This window comes from Catharus ustulatus, chromosome 3 (assembly GCF_009819885.2).
Source record: "Catharus ustulatus isolate bCatUst1 chromosome 3, bCatUst1.pri.v2, whole genome shotgun sequence".
In the NCBI taxonomy this organism is placed as follows: Eukaryota; Metazoa; Chordata; class Aves; order Passeriformes; family Turdidae; genus Catharus; species Catharus ustulatus.
In genome coordinates this window covers 14,376,710-14,388,721 of record NC_046223.1, presented here as the reverse complement: position 1 = coordinate 14,388,721, position 12,012 = coordinate 14,376,710, and positions in this window count along the sequence as shown.

The following is a 12,012-nucleotide window of genomic DNA, read 5'->3' as shown; positions in this document are numbered from 1 at the left end:
AAGAATTTTGACAATCTCATCTCTGCTTTGATAGAATTTTAACAGTAAGTGGGGTCAAAGTCTGCCTGAGCCAAAATCTCCTTACTACTCCCTATGTGTTCTGCTTCTATTTATATGGTAGGTGGGCAATGATCTCGTCTTTCAATATGAAAAACCTCTTGCATTTATCACCTTGAAATATTTTAAAAATCATAGTGTTCTTGATGAATAAAGGGAGGCGGGGGGGACTAAAAAAATAAACCAGAGCCATTAAAATTTTGTCTTAGGAAAAAAAAAATCAAGCCCTAATCACAACGCTTATGAATTGCCACATTTGCAATGTAAACATGTAAATAAATATGAAATGTCACTAAGGGAACGTTTTCCTATGTGATTTAACAATGCCCAACATTTTAATTACAAGGCTTATGTTCTCTATGGCAATAAAAGGATGAGGAAATATTGGCCAATTGGGCAGAATGGGATTGACCTTTCTATACCAAGGATGGAAGTCTCCCAAATGTCACAAGGAGCCTCCAATGACAACTTAGTGTGACCCTTCTGGAGTTTGGTGAGCTGGAACTGTCACTCTCTGAGGATTTTCCCATGAACTTTGTTCAGGAAGGAAAATTAGGACTGTAGAAATTATCTGGAAGCTCAATGAAAATATAAACTGACCTGGATTTTCTAATTGTAAGAATGAAAGGTATGAACTACTGGAACAAAATTCAATGGGAAGCACTGATTTTTAATCAGTTGATATCTCCAGACAAAATCTGTATACTTTTTCCAAGCTTTTAATCTGATAAAATTTAGTGGTAAAATAAACAAAATATTATCTTTTATTTCAGATATTAGACTAGATATTTCTTCCAGTTTTCACTGTTTTGCCATAATATAAGGATTTCTAAAGGCAGAATAACCCATGATGCCTTCTGAGATGCATCAGCTCCCATCACCGAGGCAGCGCTTAGGAGCAAGTATCACATTAGCACTGAAGCACAGCTTCACAATACACCCAGGAAAATTGAACTATCATTAAAACTACTCACAGGTCTGTAGAGAAATGACTGATAACCAGAATTCAGCAGCTGAAGTGCCCAGATACCTGAGAAATTCAGGTTAAGAATAAAAATATGTCTTTGGGAAGGTGCTGACTAAGAGTGAGTGGCAGTGTCTGATTCTAAAGTTGAATCCTTTCCCTTTATGGTAAATTGCTGAGATTCCATTCAAGGCAAGGGAGTCGGAGGGGTATTGTTGACATGTTGAGAGGGTTTTTTCTTTCTTTTAACCATCATAACATTGTTGAAATGATAATTTTTATCTTACTGTGCTTTATATTTTGTCTGACAAGTATATCAGCAGCAACTCAGGGAATCAGTGTATTAGTTTTCTTTTTACACACTACTTTTTAAAGTACAAGTTCCCTGGGATCTGATGATATTAAAAAAAACAGAAAGAGAACTCAATGGGAAAAGTGACAGAGGTCTTTACTGAAGGTGACAATTTTATCTTGTACATAAAAATTATTTGAAAGTTCTCAGTTATGAGGAATGGGCTGCAATCCCAACAGGCACATGCTATTAGATTCTGGGACTAGCAAGAATATTAGTCCTCAGCACTGAATAATGCAAATTCATAGGCCATTTTTAGGGTGGCACTGAATTTAGTTGAAAGACAAGGCTTGATCTGCCAGCCTTTACTCTGACATGTGATGAAGAATAACGTTTCTTATCATGTTACTTTACTGTGCAATTCTGTCATCATCTTCCCCTCATCCAGCCCGAGCCCCAACATACATGGACTGTTCAGAGAACTGGTTGGTTTACAAACACCTATGAAAATAAGATACTGGATCACTAATTAGTGATAGCCCAGTGTAAAACCAGTTCATCAGGTGCAAAACATTTTCAAACCTGATGAATCTGTTAGCTTATAGTAGAGTAGGCAAATAGATTTGCTACTGCTACAGCACTAAGAACAGCATGCTGCTGTTGATGTTGATGCATCAACAGGAACAGACTTGTTTTGCATTGATAGGTTTAGGCTATCCACACTCTGAGTGCTAAATGTCATCCTTTTTGTCTTTGTCCTTTTTGTCCCTTATCTAGGGATAATATATGAGAAAAAGGTTCACATTTTAGTATCGTAAAAACATTGTGTAGAGAGTACAGAGTGGGCTACAAATGATGACTTCTTTCATTAAGCCAACACCAGTCACAGGGAAATCCTTCCCTTCCCTGACTGTGGTAATGGATATAGGTTGAATGGGTTTTTTGGAAACAAGCATTAAGATTTTGTTCTGTAGGATGATGCACTGCATGTACGGCTAGTTCTTGCTTTGGAGCCAAGCTCAAAATTCTTTTTTATACGTGTCTTGAGTTGCAGTGTAGGATGTAACCAAAAGTATGTATTCTATCACCATCTGTTAAAAGCAGGTGAGGCAGTGTTCTTTATCTTTTCCACAACCCATCCTTCCTTCAGGAAAGAATCTTCTGTTAATGGCCATTGGGTCCCACTGCATGACTGATAAAATTACTGCATCCCATTGGGAGATGCTGAACCAAGAGGGAGGAGCCAAGCATTTCCTACCTAGATAAAATCTGACATTTGGAACTTCATAGCAGCCTTTTCCAGAGGAAAACCAGACCCTTCTATATCATCACTGGACCTTTGGAGGAACACTGCACCCTTCTATTTGTGCTCCAACTGAGCCACATCTGTCACTGCAGGAGGATGCAGCCACCATTTAATGGGACTGCTACCAACACCCTGACTAACTGACGGGGTGTCAGGTTGTACTCTGACTCTGTCAGTGTTTTTTTGTTCTGTATTATTGTATTTTTATTTTAATTTTCCTAGTAAGGAATTGTTATTCCTATTTCCATATCTTTGCCTGAGAGGTCCCTAATTTCAAAATTATAATAATCTTAAGAAACCCACATCTTTCAAACCAAGACAAAGTGGCTTTGATTAAGTTGCCATTTCAAAATTAAGCTTCCTGAAAGACCTTTGTTTTATTCAGTACGAATTTAGATTTCATACAGTCATGGTAAACTCCTTGTATCACTTAAATTTAGCCAGATTACATGCTGGTATTATGAAATCCACCTTCCATTTTCAATGTCCTGGATTTTATAAGACTATCACTGTCAAAGCTTTCTAACATCTGAGGTCTGGAAGGAAGAAAAAGGATCTTTATTAATCTATATTCTAACATTTCAGGTGACTTTTGTATACTATTGATTGGAAATCTAGATATAACCATGCCAGCAGTATAGATGTATAATCTTGGTGACACTATTTTGAAAAATATCATCAAGTATGTTTTATACTGATTACTCATTTAAATTATATATCTTTCTATGGCCATTTTCAGTTTCATAATGACTTATGCTGAGCTCTGGGAAACTTAAGGTCCTGAGCATGTTATTTGCTTGGAGTTTCTTTTTTTTTCCTTCTATAACTTTATGGTTCGTTGGGGAATGAGTGGCGTGGCAAGTTGTTCAAATGTCCTAGCATTTGAACTAAGCAGATTAGTAAATGCTTAAACTGCTATGCATGACTACTATTCTTCATAAATAAAATATCTCAGTCTGTTGGAAAGGATTGCTGTTCAGGACTCCCAAATTGTGCCCTCCTTTTGGATTGAGAGTACTTATGTCCTGGAGCATGACTCCCTCAGCACTCAATTGTCTTCAGCATTTTTAGCTAAAAATCATATTTTCAGGCTTGCCTGAGAAAGGAAGAGACTGCACAGTGTTCCACAGTGAGAATGAGACTGCTACTCTGGTAGGGAACACTGACAGAAAATGGGACAAGCTATCTTGCTTTTAGTAGGATGAATATTCATGCCAGGGGTTAGTTAGGCGCAGGTTCTGCGCTGGAAATTCACACTCCACCATCCTGCCTGACAGACACGAGAACTCTGGAGCCCGCAGGCATCGAGCAAAGACAGATTTCAACCCCACGTACATGGGTCTGGATATGGGGAATGTTTCTCTTACAAACACAACCCCTTTAACTGAAGGGTTGGCTCTTAAAGAGCTGCAACCACAGGTGACAGACAGCCTGGGGGCAGTCAAAGGCACTGCAGTGATAAGCATAATGTGAAATCCTAAATGAAGGAGGAAACCAGAAAGTTCAAAGGATGAAAGAAGTCCCAGTTAAGATGAGGAGGGAACAGTAACTGCTGGAATGTCTGTTTGGAGAAAGCATTCTTCACAGCGAGGATGTCTAACATTTTGGGCTAACGTAGCCCTTGCAACATTAGCTCAAAGCACACAGAAAGAATTATTATTTTTCTTTGTCTTGAAATGTTCATGGGTCTTTATGTCACAAGAACTACTATCATCACAAGAAATACCTCCCACATACCATAATATATGGAACTTTTGAAGACTTCTGATGGTAGGGGCTGGTCATTCACACATAATGAAGGAGCAAACCTCATCATATTTAGAGAGCTGGTTGTTTACCCTGTAGAATGTAATTCCTGATTAAATATAAAGAATCCAAAATTTGCAGTGTACTCCATCATTCAGGCAATTATGTGTGATTTTGCTATAGTTGGGATATCTATAAAAAGAGTGTGGCACAGATTTAACTGTGTGGTACTGTGAATCATATATCTAACACTTAAGACTCAATATTCAAGATGATTAAGCATTATTTAAGTCAAAGACAGCCTCTAAAATTTAATTACAAATATAGTTTAAAATATCTAAATTAAATTTGAAAGAATATTTTTTGTTAAATTACTACCCTCTATATTTTATTAAATTCTGTATTATCTTAAACCACTAATCTTGTAAGTTGCAGTTCTGCACACTCCGTGTGAACATTATTGTACCTATATAAAAGTAAAAATTTATATATGTGCTTAAATTAAATGTAGACACTTCTGATTTCTTAGCAGAGCACTTATATGCCAAATGAAATCCAAGCAGAACCTTATAATTCCATGTTAGGAGACTGCCTGGAACTTTGTTCTTAGCAAGGAGCAGACAGATGCCCTTTTCTCCAAGGATCTCTGTCTGACTGCCAGGATCTCACAAAAACACGGACAGGAAGAAGGAAGAAAAATAGGCTCCAAATAAGGCCTAACAATCTCTGCTTTCCATTCACTTGTTATTTCTTACATCACAGAAGATGTAGGTCATTGATTTCAGGATAGGTTTCCCTATTCCGAATTAATTTCTAAAAATGACTAACTAGATGGAAGCTCTTCGTAGTCTTAATTGCAGTTTAGTTTTACTAGTGAACCACTTTCTCGAGTCATGTGATAAGCTGAAAAGAGAGAGACAACTTTTCTTCCATGCAATCTGCAAACATGGTAACTGCATATTTTCATATCATGAAGTTTAGATACTGGCAATACTAAGCCTGAGCTTACACCTTCATAAATCCATAGCTCCTTGTAGAACAAGTATGGTTTTGCACACATAAAGATTATATAACCACACATCGTGCCTGTTTGAGCTACTTTCTGAGTGTTAAGCATTTGTCAGAAGAATTTTGTCTTGAATTTCATCTCTACTGTAGGAGGAACAGGTTCAAGCAACCCTGAGGACCCTTGAGCTGGCACTCTGCAATGATGCTCTCCACAGCACAAAGGCAGCATCCTCTCCACCAGCCACCCAAGCTCTGGAGTGTGTGTAGAGGAGGAACATATTCATGGCTGGTTACAAATCACTCAGACCTCCAATAATCCAAGTGATGTAGAATTGCCTTCAGTCTCTCTCTACTTATTCTTGGGATCAAAGGAGCAAGTATTGCTCAGGGCTGTATTTTAAACAGTATTTAGATGCTATGAGATTCAAGTGGGTGCTTTGTGAGACTGATAAATGTGCCTAAGCATCTGAAGTCCATTAGTCTCCTGCTTTCCATCTGTAAACCTGTGCACTTCTGTAAATTCACCCTATACAGCTATTTGCTCTAAGCGGGTGTATGTGTTTGTTATCACTCATGCACCTACCCTTCTGAAGCTTTGCTTTTGGTTGCTCAGCTCCTGCTGAAAACCCAAATGTTTCTGTCTTTCAAACCAGGAAAATGGTGAGCAGCTATGAAAACTGATGGCCATTATGTTCAGCCGAACAGTCAAAAAGTTAACAAGCTAGGAAAGGCTTGTCAATAGAAAACTATTAAATTTGTTTGCTCAAGCTGGCAGCTAGAACAGACATTTCTAAATCTAATGCTGAAGGTAACCATCTCACTGAAATGTGATGTCATGTATGACAGGAGCTCTGTGATACACTTTCAGGGGGAATATTAACATGCCAGTTTAACCACTGAAGCAAATTTAAGAGAGAGGAGGAAAATATTAGTATTGAATATTTATAAAGCATTTACTTGCTTAGCAGTTTCTTCTTTTGAGTGGCAATCCAGAACTAAAGCATAGTTCTAGGATGCTTTCAATATGTTACCAAAAAGAAAAAAAAAAAAGCCAAAAAACTGGAGAAGTGTCAGGTCTTTAAGGACCTGAGTCCCTGGCGAGAAGAGATTAAGTGAAATGAGTAGGAGACAAAGAACGCTGTACAATTTAATCTGAACTTCAGAACCCAGCAGCTCTATTTTGCAATTTCAGATAAGTACACACTGTACTGTATTTAGTTATAAATTGCCTTTCCACTTTGTTTAAACTACATGGAGAGCAGATCTACACTCCTCGCCTACGTTCCAATCAAAGCAAACTGTAGTTCTTTCTTGCCCATTTTGTGCTTCGTTTCTGAAAGCAGTGCACAACATATTCCTGAGTATCTGATTGTATTATATTTCATATGTTATATATATTTCTAGGCCAGACACAAACAATTATATAAAATGCTGCAGTAACACTTGGTGGAAACAATGTGTCTTTGAATGTAACAGCTACAATCTCAATATCATAAATTATGTGCTGTATACACAACACTAGGTATTTTTCAAGGTTTTGGTACTTAGGTGCCTCTATTAGGATTAATATGTTTCAAGAAAGCTGAAATACTGCAGCAATTAATCAAGTTTCCATAATTAAGGTAACCTTGATTTAAGCAAATTATCCTTAAAGCTCTCAAGAATCAATGGTTTAGATAAAACTGCTAAGTCAGTAACTCTGTGGTCTGTAACCAGATTCTTCAAGTTGATTTATGGAATAATTTCCATGCCTTAGTCCTCCCCTTGACACCTTTAAAATTCAAATGTACTCACTGGTGCATGCAGCAGTTCTGCAGGGGACAGCCCCAGGAGCCACCCATCCACCTGCAAGGATTTCTCCAGGTCTGACCTGAGACCAGAGGCTGTACCACATGTTTAGTGAAGCACCCTTCCCTCTTCCTCTTCCTCTTCCTCTTCCTCTTCCTCTTCCTCTTCCTCTTCCTCCCCCTTTCCTCCTCCTCCTCCTCCTCCTCCTCCTCCTCCTCTTGTGCTTTTTCAAAAAACACATATATGTTTGAACTCATCAGCAAAGTCCTAATGGATTTCAAAGGGAAAGAATTTGAGTCATACAAAACCATCCTAAGTGTTGAATCAGCAACAATGTTGTCCATCTCTGGAGCATTTTAGACATGCAGAAGAGACAGAAATATTTAAACTTTCTAATATTTCATTTAAAAAAATATGCTTATATTCTAGGCTATTTCATTAATGATGTGAAATAAGATGAGCTAGGAAACACACCATCATGTCCTTCCAATTGAAAAACAACTGAAAGAAAGGAGAACTAGGGATCTATTGAAGTTAGATTGTACTGCATTTGTTTGGTAAATCTCCAAAAAGAAATGCAAATCAGGGACAGGAAAAACAAACAATAAATGCCTTGAAGAGGTGTGGTAGAAAAAGAAGGAAGCACCTGTTCAAATATTTTTACAGAGAGCACAAAAAAACAATTGCCTGGAAGACAACGTGCAAATTTATTCTATGGAGAATCTAGACAGTGTTCTGGAGACTGTTACAAACCTGGTTTTAAAATGTTTTCTTGGTGGTGAAACACAGAATCCACAAACACATCAAGAAAGGGAAGCATTAGGAAAAATATAATGTCAGTATGATCTGTGGAATAATTTTTTTCAGGAATTTCCCTCTTGAGGCTTATAAATATGTATTTACTTTCATAGCTGACATTGCTGGACAAATTGTCAAAAGTTGGCCTATAGTGCCACAATGACCAGCATAATTTCTCCACTTCACCTACAAGAACTCAGTTATCACCAAGCAAGTCATGAGTACCAGATTCCTTACTATTCACACCCACAGAACTCCAATAAGAAAGAAGAAAACAAAATGGAATATAACAGCAGAAGCTGTGGAAAGCAGGATGAAGTGTGAAGCATGTCTTTTAGTAAGAACTGCAGCATTGAAAATGTTCTCTTTTTTCTTTTGTTATAGAGATTAAACAAAATGGAAACAGAGACAATACAGTAAAGTTGCCCAATCAGGACCTAATCTAAGGATGGACTAAAGTCTGTCAAAATAAACACAATATCTCCTACTGATACCCATGACCATTGGTTTGGGTCCTATGTATGAAAAGTGAATTTCTTGTGAGGAATATCAGCAGGCCACGTACACTAGAAATATAGCTAATAATACTCTCCAAAGAAGGAGAAAATAATAAGGAAGCTTGCACAAACAGGTTTTGATTCAGTAACACTCCTGCTTGTGAATGGAAATCAATGAAAATGGTAAAGAAGATAGCTCACCCTCCTTCAAGCCACACTGGAATGCATTGCAAATGTTATTGTAACAGTTAATGAGTTGATGAAATAAAATATAAATGTGAAGAAAAACTCCCAAGACTTAATCAGAAACCATTACTTAAACTTTCTTTGGAATCTACCACCAGCTCCTTCCTTATTTTTTTTTTCCTTTTTATCTAAAAGTAATATTCGTGCCAAAAGAGCAAAAAGTATATGCCTCTTGAATTCAAATGTTAGAAATGGCTTTGCCACATTTGGTGTCTAATGCTGAAAAATGCATAAAAATAATGTGTTTGCATTTTGACAGTAGATTCTAAAATGTATCATTAAGTACTTTCCAGGAATATCCAAATACAACATAAAAAATTTAATCCTGAAATAGGATTCACAAGAACAGATATCATTAAAAAAAGTCTTGGTTTGTCAGAGAACATGATAAAAAGCAACCACAAAGTAACAAGCTTAGCTTCATGATCATAAGGTGCCCCCACTCTTCTGACTGGAGTTCATCCATGACTTGCAAGAGGCATAAAAGACAAAGGCGCTTGTTTCTTTACATGTGAAAAATACACTAAAAACTCAGAAAGGAAATAAGAAAAAGACTGGGCACTGGCAAAGAAGAAAACACTTCAGCTGAGCTTTGCTGTGAATGGAGTATCAATAAAGCAAAAAGAGTCCCCTAGGTAAAAAGAGAGGCTAATTAGCAGAATAGTGAAATGGCAAAGTGAAAATAAGACCATCAATTAAAGGTGTGAGGCCAAAGCAGTACAGAAGTAGGCAGAAACATATTCTGGAAGGTGAAGCCCAACTACAGCACCTAAAGTTCAACTTATGACAGATATAGCTGAATTGAAAAGCCTGCTGAGGGTAAGATGAAGCAGTAATGCTAAAATGAATGAGAGCGCTCTCATGAGAGTTCTCTCCACAGCCACATAGGACCAAACTCACCAGTTTAAAAGCAGGTTCCATTTTCCCATGTGGCAAAACTATCTGTATTTTAAATGTCACTCTTTCTAAGATATTACATACCTGGATTAGGCAAAATAATTTAGCATTATCCTATTTAGAATATCAGATTTATTTTTAAAAATAGAAGAGGTGCAAATACAAAACATTATTTCTTCTCATAAATTTTGCAGAATCTGGCTTGATGGAAAGGATATTTTTTTATGCATCAACAATAAACCCATGATTTTCACATGCAGGGAAGCATAAAATTCAAGGATTTCAATCAAAAGTGGATTTGACTTGGTTTCAATATTGGAAGTAACTGGTAATCTAAGAAGTAATCACAAGCTAAGGTGCTCCAGATGTCAGTAACTCTCATTGCTAGACATGTGCAATTCTTTTCTAATCTGGATTTCTAATGTTGGGGTCGTGATCATTTGCTGTGAGACACATTTCAACACTTCTTAAGCTTTATGTGGGGAAAAAAAATAGATTACAGTGCTCAGGCCTGTAATGAAAGGAATTTCGATGATACTTCCCCTTTTCTTTGACACCAATAAGAGGAAAACTTTGACACATATTTCTTACTTATTTCACATTCAGAGAGAAGATCATGCTGACTGATCTGTTCTTGTTCACATACATAAGAGTTTGAGTCATTGTCTCAGTTATAATATTGGAATAAAAGCACATGTTCAATTGCTATTGCCACTATTTTGCACAATTCCAAAGCACTACATTCTTCCAGTGATTTGTAAACAGAATTTATCTAAATTTCAGGCCATAGGAAACAAAAACTTCCAATACCACAGTGACCAGAATTCATCAGTACCCACAGCCTTAAGGGGCTGACTTGGATCATCTTATAGAAACTGTTCACTTGAGCAAGAAGGACTTAGGGTATCAGTTTCCTCCTGGAGTGAGAATAGGAATGCCATTTTGACTTAATCATGACCTGCTACAGTAATGGAGAGTTTTCCAGTGGGAAGGAAATCTTAATCCCCTGTCAGTTACTACTCTAGCACTAAAAAAGCAGTGTGATACAGTCCAGATGTACTGTAAAATTTTGCTGCTGGGCATGAGGCAGAAAAGCACAGTTACTGAGATTTAAGTCAGTCTATCCACCCTTCATTATTCTGCAACCTTTGTATTTATAACCCATTTGTCCTGTCATATCTGGAGGACTCAACATGAACCTGAATTTCTTCATTCATATCAATGAATGGTAACGTTAATCTAAATGAATGCTGTTACACCCACTACTACTAAACAGTATCATAAAGAGATGAAGAGTCTTGTACAGAAAGCTTTAGTATCATCTTAAGAAATGGTCTTGGTTTTCAAGAGGTGTTTTGTTTTAGATACAGTGTCGGATTAACACCTGCTATTACAGTTCAAAGGTAATACGTATTATTTTAATATTTATTCTAAAATTACCTCTGTCACATGGTTTGCATGATATGTCTGAGGACTGTCCTTTTTCTGCAGAGGTATGATCTTCAGGTTTCAGATTGTCTTTGGCTTGTAATAATGTCTTGGTTTCAAAGACAGGTATTTGCCAAGAAAGGCAGGAAATGCCTCCCTGAGATGGAGAGTGAAAAAAATATTTATTTTGTTTTTTTTTTTAATTTTGCAAAAAGACATCATATATTTAAACATTAAGATGAGTAACTGTTTAACACCTCTCAATTCCTACCGAAGTAGTGAAATGGTCAGCAAATATGTTATCATTTAAAATATAATTTGTTAACTATACTCCTACAAATGCAAAAATCCTCATCAGTTATTATTTTCCACATAACTTGAAGTTAGATCTGTTAAAATGTAAAAGGGAACAATCCTCATAATAATCTGTGAAAACAAGGACCGTGTTTAGCCTAGATGTAGGCCTCAGCAGTGTCCCTTGTTTATCCAGACATTGCTTAACTACCTGGGAGAACAAAATACACACAGCAAGACTGATCAGTGGCAGAGGCTCACAGAGCTGCACAAAGAGAAGAGCTGCAGCAGAGAAGTGAACCAAGGAGACAAGGAGGGAACTTCAGTGTGCTGATACTGGTGCTCAGCAAATTTTTCTAGCTTTTTTCTCAGCAGTAGAAATATGAAAATATGAAAATAGGAAAATATGAAAATACGAAAATAAAATATGAAAATATTTCTCGCTGGCCCTGATGTGATCATAATTTGCACATTTCTGCTGTTGTTTGCTGGGAAGCACACCCTCAAATATGTAATGGCTATCAAACCATGGTAAACAAAGGCAACTAAACACCTCCAACTGAACCAGCAGGTTTCTACATTGCTTGTAGATATCCCCCTAAACAGCTGCAAAATCGGCACCTGACATATTTCCTGACATGACAAATTTATGCCAAAAGAAGCACAGCTGTCTGTTTTCTGGATAAAATGG